Here is a 12,091-nt window from a genome sequence, read left to right on the forward strand (position 1 = left end):
TATGGATGCTAGGGCTGGACGTGGTGGCTCATGCCTGTAATCCCAGCACTTTGGGAGGCCAAGGTTAGCAGACTGCTTGAGCCAAAGAGTTTGAGATCAGCCTGGGCAACATGGCAAAACCCCATCTCTAAAAAAAAATTTAAAAATAGAAAAATTATCCTGGTGTAGTGACACACACCTGTGGTCCCAGCTACTTGAGAAGCTGAGGTAGGAGGATTGCTTGAGCCCAGGAGGTTGAGGCTGTAGTGAGCCATGATCATACCACTGCACTTCAGTCTGGGCAACAGAATGAGACTCTGCCTGAAAAAAAGAAAAAAACGGATGCCCCTGGACCTGTGATTCTGAATTTTCTTGGAGGACACCCCGGCTACCAGGTCTGGGTTTGTACCTGGGGACATCCGTATTTTCAGCAAGCTCTCCCAGGTGATTTTGACATACACCCAGGATTGAGAACTACCTTTTTAAGGGATGCTGGGGAAAGGAGAGAAAATAAGAAAAACTAATTGGCATGTGAGGAAATGGGTCTTTACGATTCCTAGGGATTTGCCTTGGGAAAAGGAAAAGGAGAGAATATTTTTTAGAGCTCTACGTACAAGCCTGTCCAGACCTGCTCACTAGGGTTGGAAGACAGTCAAAAGTAGGAAGCAGTTGTTCTAAGTCTTCGTTGAACCTCATGGTTGTCTGGAGTGTTGCCAGGGTAAGCAATTTTTGGAAATCAGAGAGTGGACCTACATACAGTATATAGGGCCCAGTGAATACTTTATTTATTTAGATATACGATGCAGTAATGTTTCATAGTTGTGTTTCTCTTTTTTATTTTATTTTAAGTTCTGGGATACATGTACAGAATGTGCAGGTTTGTTACATTGGTACACATGTGCCATGGTGGTTTGCTGCACCCATCAACCTGTCATCTACATTAGGTATTTCCCCTAATGCTATCCCTCCCCTTGCCCCCCACCCACCGACAGGCCCCAGTGTGTGATGTTCCCCTTCCTGTGCCTATATGTTCTCATTGTTCAACTCCCGCTTATGAGTGAAAACATGTGGTGTTTGCTCTTCTGTTCCTGTGTTAGTTTGCTGAGAATGATGGTTTCCAGTTTCATCCATGTCCCTGCAAAGGACATGAACTCATTCTTTTTTATGGCTGCATAGTATTTCGTGGTGTATATGTGCCACATTTTCTTTATCCAGTCTAACATCGATGGGCATTTGGGTTGGTTCCAAGTCTTTGGTATTGTGACTAGTGCTGCAATAAACATACGTGTGCATGTGTCTTCTCAAAGTGATGTCCTATTTAAAGACTGTGCATGTGTGTGTGTTTGTGTGTGTGTGTTGAAGGATTGGTGTTTAAAATCTGGCTTCCCAGTTTCTAATTCCGACCTATCAGTGCTGGATAAAATTTAAGAATCAATGTTTTATAATATGGGGCTGAAAACATTTTTTTTTTCTGTTGAGGAGCATCAATGTTCAGAAAGATGTTCACAAAAGTTAGAAAAATAAACTGGGTAATTATTTGGAATGAGTAATGATATTCTATTTTCAAAAGAGGAGGAAATCTAAAACCATTCAGTATATACAACAAATGAAAAATACACTCCAACTCTAAACTATGAACAATTAAGGAAGTTAAAGAGAGAAAGATGAACTCAGTAAATAGATGAGGGGAAAGATAAGTAAAGGGATGAATTACAAGAAACAATGTCCTATCTCAGCTACTATTATGACTTATCATGGACTATAGATTTTTTAAAAAAACAGATAAACTGTGCTAAACTTTACTCTTGAAACTGCTTTAATCATCCAGTTCTATCTATGTTGTGAATGACAGAATTTTCTTTTTTAAGGCTATAGAGTATGTATGTATGTCTATCTATCTATCTATCTATCTATCTATCTATCTATCTATCTATCTATCATCTATCTATCTATCTATCTATCATCTATCTATAATCTATCTATATCATTCTCTTTAGTCATTCATCCATTGATGGACACTTAGGTTGATTCCATATCTTGGCTAATGTGAATAATGCTGCAATGAATATGGGAGTGCAGATAGCTCTTTGATGTACCAGTTTTAATTGTTTTGGCTATATACCCAGAAGTGGGATTGCTGGATCATCAGGTAATTCTATTTTTAGCTTTTTGAGGACTCTCCATATTATGCTAAGTGAAATAAGCCAGGCACAAAAAGTGAAATACCACATGACCTCACTTATATGTGGAATCTAAAAAAGTTGAACTCATAGAAACAGAACAGAAAGGTGGTTACCAGAGGGAGGGATGTATAGAGACAGGGAAAGAGAAGATGTTGATCAAAGGACACAAAGTTTCAGTTAGACTGGAGGAATAAGTTTTAGTAATCTATTGCACTGCATGATGACCACAGTTAATAATAATGTATAGTTGTCTCTCAGTGTCGTTGGAGGATTGGTTCCAGGACTCTCCTGAATACCAAAATCTATGAATGCTCGAGTCCTTGATATAAAATGGCATAGTGCAACCAACAGGCACATGAAAAAATGCTCATCATCACTGGTCATCAGAGAAATGCAAATCAAAACCACAATGAGATACCATCTCACACCAGTTAGAATGGCGATCATTAAAAAGTCAGGAAACAACAGGTGCTGGAGAGGATATGGAGAAATAGGAACAATTTTACACTGTTGGTGGGACTGTAAACTAGTTCAACCATTGTGGAAGTCAGTGTGGCGACTCCTCAGGGATCTAGAACTAGAAATACCATTTGACCCAGCCATCCCATTACTGGGTATATACTCAAAGGATTATAAATCATGCTGCTATAAAGACACATGCACACATATGTTTACTGTGGCAGTATTCACAATAGCAAAGACTTGGAACCAACCCAAATGTTCATCAATGATAGATTGGATTAAGAAAATGTGGCACATATACACCATGGAATACTATGCAGCCATAAAAAAATGTGAGTTCATGTCCTTTGTAGGGACATGGATGAAGCTGGAAATCATCATTCTCAGCAAACTATCGCAAGGACAAAAAACCAAACACCGCATGTTCTCACTCATAGGTGGGAATTGAACAAGGAGAACACCTGGACACAGGAAGGGGGACATCACACACCAGGGTCTGTTGTGGGATGGGGGAAGGCGGGAGGGAAAGCATTAGGAGATATACCTAATGTAAATGACGAGTTAATGGGTGCAGCACACCAACACGGCACATGGATACAGATGTAACAAACCTGCACGTTGTGCACATGTACCCTAGAACTTAAAGTATAATACAAAATACAAAATGAAAAATAAAATGGCATAGTGTTTGCACGTAACCTATGCATATCCTCTTGTATTCTTTAAATCATCTCTAGATTACTTATAATACCTAATACAATGTAAATGTTATATAAATAGTTATACTGCATTTTTAAGATTTGTATTATTTTTATTGTTGTATTGTTATTTTTTCTGAATATTTTTTATTATCAGTTAGTTGAATCTGTGGATGTGGAATTCATAGATGCCAAGGGCCGACTGTATTGCATATTTCAAAATAGCTAAAAAAAAAAATAGACTTCTTAACATCTTAACCATTAAAAAAAAGCTCAGTTGGTGAGTTAAAGGATATGTTAATTAGCTTGGTTTAATCTTTCTACAATGTATACATAGATCAAAACATCACATTGTACCCCATAAAATATACACAATTATTGTCAATTAAAGCAAATAAAAAATTTAAAAAAGAGAAAAATCCTAAAATGCTTTAATGCTATCTAAACTTTTTACCTTCTAATATTCTCAAAACTCTTTTCCCAGCCTTCCATTGAGAAAATTTCCAACTTTCTGTTCTGAAGAGAGAGAAGTCTACAATCTCAGTGGAAGAGGATGGATTCTGTTTTCATGGAGTAACATCCCTATCTGCTGGCCTTCCAAAATATTGCCACTGCAGACAAAGAGTTTCTGAGGCAGAAGCATGATGGCTCTATCTCCACTCCACCAACCCCTGCATCCTGAGCCAGCCAGGTCCACAAGCAGGAGGCGGGGAAAACCCCATGCTGGTCTCTCTCGCTCTCTCTCTCTCTAATCAAGAGCCTACTTCCCTGGGAGCCCTGACAAATTCCACTTCACAAGTCTATTATAGCCTAAATCACACACTGCCTCAGACTTAGCCTGTGTAGCAGTCTGACTTCCCCCTCTGAAGACAGGGATTATTTCTTGTTATTATAGGGTCCTAAGTGCCATCAGTGTCTAGCATATATTAGGCCATCAATAAAACATTGGCTGAACAAAAATTTACCGTAAAGGATAGAGTGTCCTAAGTTGCTTAAAAGTGTGCATTAACTACCTGATGAGACTTCATCTTGTGTTACAGCTGCTTTTGTGAAACAAAGATTGTCTATTTCTTTTTATGATTATTTTAAAGCAGCTTTTATGCAGAGATACAAACGATTTTTTCTCATAGTGACAATGGTCTTGCTTTCATCTTTGAGCAGTAAAACTTTTAAAAATGACTTCGAATGCTTATGTGAAATTGTGATCACCTAATTACCGATGATAAAGAGAAAGCAGTGGTGTGGTACACCAAGTGCTATTTCAAGAATAATGAGTAATTACATTCAGGGAAGCTCCCTGACTTTTCTGACGGGATCAACCATACGTGTGTTTTCTAGACATGTGGAAAGAGAATCCATTTGTGTAACAGTTACGGTCTTCAAAGTAGTTTCACATATGTGACTTCATTTTAGTCTCACAATCCCCTTCGGAGTTAGACAGAGGAGCTTTCATTTCCATTTGCCAGTTAGGACACTGCCACAGACAGCTTTAGTAATAGGGCCAAGGTGAGCCTACAAACTAGTGCCAGAGCCAGGATAGAGCCATTAGCTCCCTCCTCTTGTCTAGGATGCACAGGAGTTGGTGTTTCGTGCTTGGACTGTATTAACTCTTTGGAGAGAAATATTAAGACCAAAACATCATAATGTCAGATAAAGATATGCACACAAAACCTCCATCCAAGTGGGTTCGATTTTTTTTTTTTGGAGAAAGGAAATCTTAGGCCCATCAGCCACATTCTTCAAGGTTGATTAGTATTGTTTCTATTTCCAGTGTTTGGAATTTACATGGCTCTGAGACTGCTCTTCCTGCCAGAAGTGATTTGTGCACGGAATGGCAGCCCAAGTTCTGTTGTCACCACTGTTCCACTTGCTGCTTTCACAGTTTGCCCTACCTTTGTTTAAAATGATTGAAGAATGCTGTGAGGGCTGCTCTGAGGAAGCAGACAAGTGCATGCAACTCTCTTCTTACAGCAGCCTTTCAGCTTCCAAAGGAGGAGAAGAACTAATAATCTTTTATTTGTTTAGGCTGCTTGTGTTTATAGAATCCAGGAGTTCTCAGCAACTTTCATTTAGCTTTTACAAATCACACACATACATTCTCCAAAATACAGCAGTTTAGCCATTTCTCACCTTTGCACATTTTATCACTGGGCATAAAGTAACCCCAAATGAAAACAAAATAGGTGACAAAAATAGAATATGCTTTCAAAACTTTACTAATGTCAGAAAAAAAGTGGAACTTCTAGGCCAACTAAAGATGTTTAGTCCTATGAATTTGTTAGGATTATTCTATACTTTATTGAGTTTTAATCCACTTCATGTATTAATTTAGTTCAGCTTCTCTTTTTTAGCTCTGGGGAAACTGGGTCCTCAAGAGAGTAAGCGATTTGTTCAAGGTCACACAAACAGTGGCAGAGCCAGGACTACAATTTTAACTGCCTATGTTCAGCCCAGTGCTCATTTCTTTGATTGCAGCTGAAGTCAGAGTCAGCTGTTTTCATATTTTCTTATAGATAATACTACTAATACAAACAGCTAACCTCTACTGAGCACATGCTATGTTTCAAGCACTGTGCTAAGTGCTTTATATGCATTGTCTCTCATGTTTAAAGTTGCTAAACCTGCTTCTTTTTCAAAAGAAACCATAAACCAGTAATAATTTATTCTCTTTCTCTCTCTGTCTCTCTCTCTTTCCTGTTAAGAGGAAAACATGAAAACTTTAACTAAACATCATTTTTCATGGCTCCTCTTGGGGTTTGGCTCTGTGGCGTGCTCTCCTTCAGAACTTGCTCAGTCTTTCTCTTTCACCAAGCGATCTCCATGGTTGGTACTAAGGCTTATCAGTAAGACAACACGATCCTGACCTTTAAAATGTATCCCAATTGTCCTTTGAAATGAGATTTTAATCTGTAGATAAAATGCAAGTCAAATGATCAAATTTACTTATTTATTTTTCTCCTTCTCATATAATGTCCCTTCATTTTATTTTGAGAATATTATATTTCTTTAATAAATAGTATCTCTCCTAATCCCTGTAATTTCCATCTCTTGCTTTTGAACAGCATGCTAGAGAAGCGCCTTTTTTTTTTTTTTTTTAACAAGCACAATGGCTTTGGTCTTTCTAGGAAAGACAAAGGGCTAAATTAAAGGCACAGCTGGCAACTTGACACTGGCTGGGGGTGGAGAGACCTAGTTAGCATTCATCCATTTACCTCTGTCCAGTTGGCCAGCTTGTCTCTCTCTCCTTTCTCATCCCCTGAAGGCTGGGAGTAAAGAATCATCAGGTTCTTTATGGTACTTCCAACAGCTGGACCTATAGCAATTGCCTGCGGGTATGTCTTCCCTTGGACAAAAGGTGAGTAAGCCTGTAACCAGGTTGTCAAGAAGAGAGGAAATCCGAAATGTAGACATCAGCTTTCAATTACACTTGCACATATCTTTCTCTTACAAATACCACACCTCGTTTTTTATCTTTCTGAATGCATGATTTTGTTTCATTGAGAGATAATTCACATTTTGAATACATTGTCACAACTCAGTTTAGTTGAAAAGAAGTCCTTCATTCGTTCAGTAATCCATTCATAGAACATTTGGTATGTTCTAGGCACTATACTAAACGCTTGTGCAGTCAAACATGAATCAAGCAGTCCCTGCCCTTGAGAAGCTACAGTTTCATGGAACCAGAGCAACTCCATCTTGAATAGGAGCTGGGTAAAATGAGGCTGAAACCTACTCGGCTGCATTCCCAGATGGTTAAGGCATTCTAAGTCACAGGATGAGATTAAACGTCAGCACAAATTACAGGTTGTAAAGACCTTGCTGATAAAACAGTTGCAGTAAAGAAGCCCACCCAAACCCACCAAAACCAAGATGGCGACGAGAGCGACCTATGGTCATCCTCATTGCTACACTCTGACCAGCTCCATGACAGCTTACAAATGCCATGGCAATGTCAGGAAGTTACCCTATATGGCCTAAAAAGCAGGAGGCATGAATAATCCCCCTTTTGTTTAGCGTATCATCAAGAAATAACCATAAAAATGGGCAACCAGAAGCCCTCGGGGCTGCTCTGTCTAGAGACTAGCCATTCTTTATTCCTTTACTTTTGTAATATACTTGCTTTTGCTTTGCACTGCGGACTCACCCTGAACTCTTTCTTGTGTGAGATCCAACAATCCTCTCTTGGAGTCTGGATCGGGACCCCTTTCCTGTAACAGAGGTGTGAAAGGAAAAGAAATCTTAGGGCCCCCAAAAACACTAAGCTAAAGGGAAAAGTCAAGCTGGAAACTCCTTGGGCCAATCTGCCTCCCATTCTATTCAAAGTCACCCCTCTGCTCACTGAGATAAATGCTTATGTGATTGCCTCCTCTGGAGGAGCTTATCAGAAACTCAGAAGAATGCAACCATTTGTCTCTTATCTACCTATAACCTGGAAGCCCCCTCTCCACTTCCAGTCTGTCTACCTTTGCTTCGAGTTGTCCCGCCTTTCCAGACAGAACCAATGTTCATCTTACATATGTTGATTCATGTTTCATGTTTCCTTAAAATGTATAAAACCCAACTGTGCTCTGACCACCTTCGACACATGTCATCAGATCCTCCTGAGGTTGTATCACTGGTACATGTCCTCAACATTGGCAAAATAAACTTTATAAATTAACCGAGACCTGTGTCAGATTTTCGGGGTTCACAGAGCCAATAGATATTTAATCAGGTTTTGATACACTATGGTAAGTGCAGTGATAAAAAATGCAAAGGTGAGAAATGGTTGAACTGCTGTATTTTGACAAAGAATGTGTTTGTGTGATTTATAAAAGCTAAATGAAAGTTGCTGAGAATGTTTAGGTAATCTCTTGCCTTCTCCTTTCCCTTCTGTTCTGACCATGAAGCAACCAAGCAGTTTCTGTGAATCTGCTGTTATTCTGGGGGCTGCCCGATTCGCGAATCATTCATTGCTCAGTTAAACTCTGTTAAATTTAGTTCAGCTGAAGGTTTTCTTCTTTTATCAGATGGTGTCACAAGTGAGATTCAAAGTAGAGCTTCTAGCCACCCCCAGGAGTGCTGAGTGAACACGGAAGGACCCACTTGTGTCCATTGATCTCTCGGAGATGCTGGGGATTGTGGGTATACTCCCTTTTGGATTTCGGAGCTCCATGGATTTGTGTTTTGAGCTCTCTGAGTTTCTTTGAGCAAATTTCTGATTCAAACTGGGTTTGGAGTCATGACAGAAACTAGACTGGGTTCACGAATGGATTTGATCTGGGAATTAACTGTCTTGAATCCAGTTAGAGGCCTCTTACATCTGACTGGGTCGGAAAGGAGCTGGTAGTAAGCAGTAATATTGCAGGAGGTATAAAATTTGGGTTTTAAAAATTCACAGGGATTTTTGTGTTATACCACTTCGTTTCATGTTTCTTGCATACTTAGGTAGGAAAAATTATTGGCTAAGTTAATCAAGAGAACCTGAGCATAAAGCCAATATTTTAGGTAAAATGAGATCCTTAATTTCTAGAAAACTGAGTTCCTTCTGGTTTATACTTTAGGCCCGAGAGGCAGCAAAATCTTACAGAAATGGCAAAATCTTACTAAAGATAACTTACAGTGGAACATTCCGAATGAACAACAATGCATTGAAGTACATTTAAAAATGAAGGCTCTCAGTAAAGTCCCTTTTGGCTAAGAATGGGTTTAGTACTACAGCATGTCAACTGCTATTCTCTTTGGAATAATCTGCCTTGCATTCTTTGCTGAAGGCTGTGGGTGACAGGATTAGGCACATACAAGATCGTGGGACATGGGGAGCTTTTTTCCTCTCTAAAAGGGGAAAAGTGAGAGCTGATGGGACTGCTGGAAAAGATCCTTTTGGTACCGAGAAGCAGTAGCCTGAACTTTTTAGTGTTGCTGCAATGGGTGGGTCTTTCTCTGGCCTCCCTGAGCAGCTCACCTTCCCCACCCTGCCACAGGCAATGCTTTTCTCTCTCTACTTTTCCTGTCTTGTATTTTCTATTACTCAGGGCGACCATCTTGCCCAGAGACCACATGTTTAAACTCCTGGTTGGAGGTTGGATTAACGATCATGGGGCCTAACCAGGGGCAAGTTTGAGCCTTGCCAGTTTGATATTGGGTGCTAAACAGAATGTCTATGTTTTGTCACATGTACTTTACTCTGGCCAGAGCAAAAAAAGATACTCTTCCTTTATGATACAGCTTGGTCCCAGTGCAATGGTGCAGAGAACTGAGTCACTAGGGCCACTCAGGGAAAGGAACCCAGAAACCTGGCATGCTGGCAAAAGCGTAAGAATTTCTTACCAGTCAGATTTCTTGCTTCTTTTTCTCTGTGCAAGTAGTTGAATGGATGGTAAAAAATTACTGTTTATCTCCACCTTGTTTTACGTCCTTGGGAGCTTGACCTTGTAACCACATGACAATACTTTCTCTTGGTCTCTGCCTTCCAGAGAACAGGAATTTTAGGGTTTATGTCATAGTTAGCTCTAAAACTTATCTTGAGTAGTTAAAAGCCTTTGCAAGCTCAAAATTAATGACTGTAGATTCCTTCTGGGAAGGGCAATGGAGATTACTCTCTGCTGTAGCTCAGTAGCTAAGGTTTCTCCTTTTCACACTGGCAGTCTGGGTTCAATTCCCTGCTTAGGCAGTAAGTCCCTTTTGGTTTAATATCTACATGACCTTGTTTAGCCTCTTCTTCTCCACAGACTATCTTAAATTTTCTTTTCTCTGAGCACCTAGGAGGTTACCTTTGGTAAAGTTCAAAGGCCAGAAATATTGGCCACTTGGCCTGGCTAAAATCGAGTAATAAAAAATATTAAAAAGACTTTATTACAGTGCTATGGTTAAAAGTCAGCTTAATTAAAAGCAGATATTCAAGCTCTAACAGCCTGGAATCCTTGGGAAAAACAGGAGGCACCAGAAACTCCTTTCCTGGCCTTATTCTTCCAAGGGCTCCACCCTAAAGCCAATAACCAATTAAGAAACTTAAAAACTGGCAAACGAAAAATCTTACAACTACTATAGTAATCTTCTGTCTGTGTAATTATATATGTGTTGTGTGTAATGTTTATATAAAAGAGCTCTAATTAATTGGCTTAAACAAAAACAAATGCTTAAATCAAATATTTTAAAAGCAAAATAAAAACAACTTTAAAGATTATTGATAAAATAGAGACATTTTGTCTAAGTTATGCAGATCAGATATTAGGTTTGAAAATGCTTTAAAGTCATAAACTGCTTTGACTTTTGAAAATTGTTCAATTTATTTTGGAGACATTACATTCTAAATAGGCCTGGGGATGTATGGAATTAACCATGCTCACTGGCTATGCAAAAAAGGTTATAAAGAAAAGAGATTTTATATAAGAAAGGATGTTGTATGGTAAATTCTTGTCCTAAAGTAAAATGACTGGGTGTTTAAAAAGAGGGGTGTTTGTTTAGGGCAAATCAGAAAGTCTAAACATGTTGTACATGGTCTGTGTAAGTCATGAAAGAATTTATGAAAAGATTTTTTTTTTCCAGAAATGTTGTACAATTTAAAATTAGGCCTCCTAAATGCTTCATAAAGTGCCACTATGACTCTTAACTGTACAGTTTGCCTGTTTTACAGCTAGGTAAGGCCTGGTACACGCAGAGTTAGATGCTGGAAAGAGTCAGATCTTACCTGCATTTCTATCTAGGTCCTAGGCTCCATGCCTAGTACACAATTAAAATCCCTTACTCACCAAGGTTTTCACCAAAAGTAAAAGCTGCTAAGAATTAACACTGTAATATGTAACTGAGACTACTGAAAAAATAAGTTTACATACAAGGTATGTAAGGAGAATAAAGTGTGTTTTCATAAGAGATTATAAAAAGGTATAGAATGTAAATTTCTGCCTAGGTTAGAGGGTTAAAGGATTGTTTCAAATTAAATAAAGCTAAAGATTTGAACAAGTTGTGGAAGGTTTATAAAAAATTAATTGTAAAAAATTCTATGTGTGGACATATTGGCTAAAGTTAAAATGGCATTATTCAGTTTTTTCCATAAATTGGACATTGGAATAAAAGCACAACAGAGTTTTATTAAAACATTGTTCTGCTCTGAGAAAAAAAAATTTAAAGGGTTATAAAATGTTTATAAAAATCTTATCTTGTGGTCAAACTAATTAAAACTGAATAGGTTTATAAAATGTTATTTAAAAACTAGCTTTAACATCAAAAATACACTAATGGAAACATAAAATTTGGTTTTCTCTTTTAAAAAGTATTTTGTGTAATATCAAAAGACAAAGGTTTTTGTTTATCTTTTAAGTAACTACAAAGGACAAAGTGGAGAAGGGAAAGAAAGGAGACAGAGTCAGTTGTCCTCATGTTATCTTCATTGGGTCTTGTTTGGAAAGCTGAGTCTCCTCTCTATCAGAATAAGGTTTTTTCCTTTAAAAAAATTTTGAGTTATCATTTTGCTAAATAAATGATTTATGGTACCCTAAGATTTTATTTTGTAATATCCAATGTTTTAAACCTTTGGTATTTAACAAACCTTTCAAAATCAAGCTCTAGATTATCATGCTAAATCAGCCAATATTAAAATTGCTTAAATATACAATTCGAATGAACTCCATGGTCTAAGTCAAATTACCTCTGCTAACCCATTAGTTATCAGTGCTGTGCACCTAAATTGGAGAAACAATTGGAATGCAAAAGGACGTAAGTCCAATGTTAAGCATGGACTCATGAATAACCAGGATGGCCACCCTGTCTTTCCTGAGTCCTTAAAGCTTT

Source organism: Hylobates moloch, unplaced genomic scaffold (genome assembly GCF_009828535.3).
Source record: "Hylobates moloch isolate HMO894 unplaced genomic scaffold, HMol_V3 SCAFFOLD_7, whole genome shotgun sequence".
Taxonomy (NCBI): Eukaryota; Metazoa; Chordata; class Mammalia; order Primates; family Hylobatidae; genus Hylobates; species Hylobates moloch.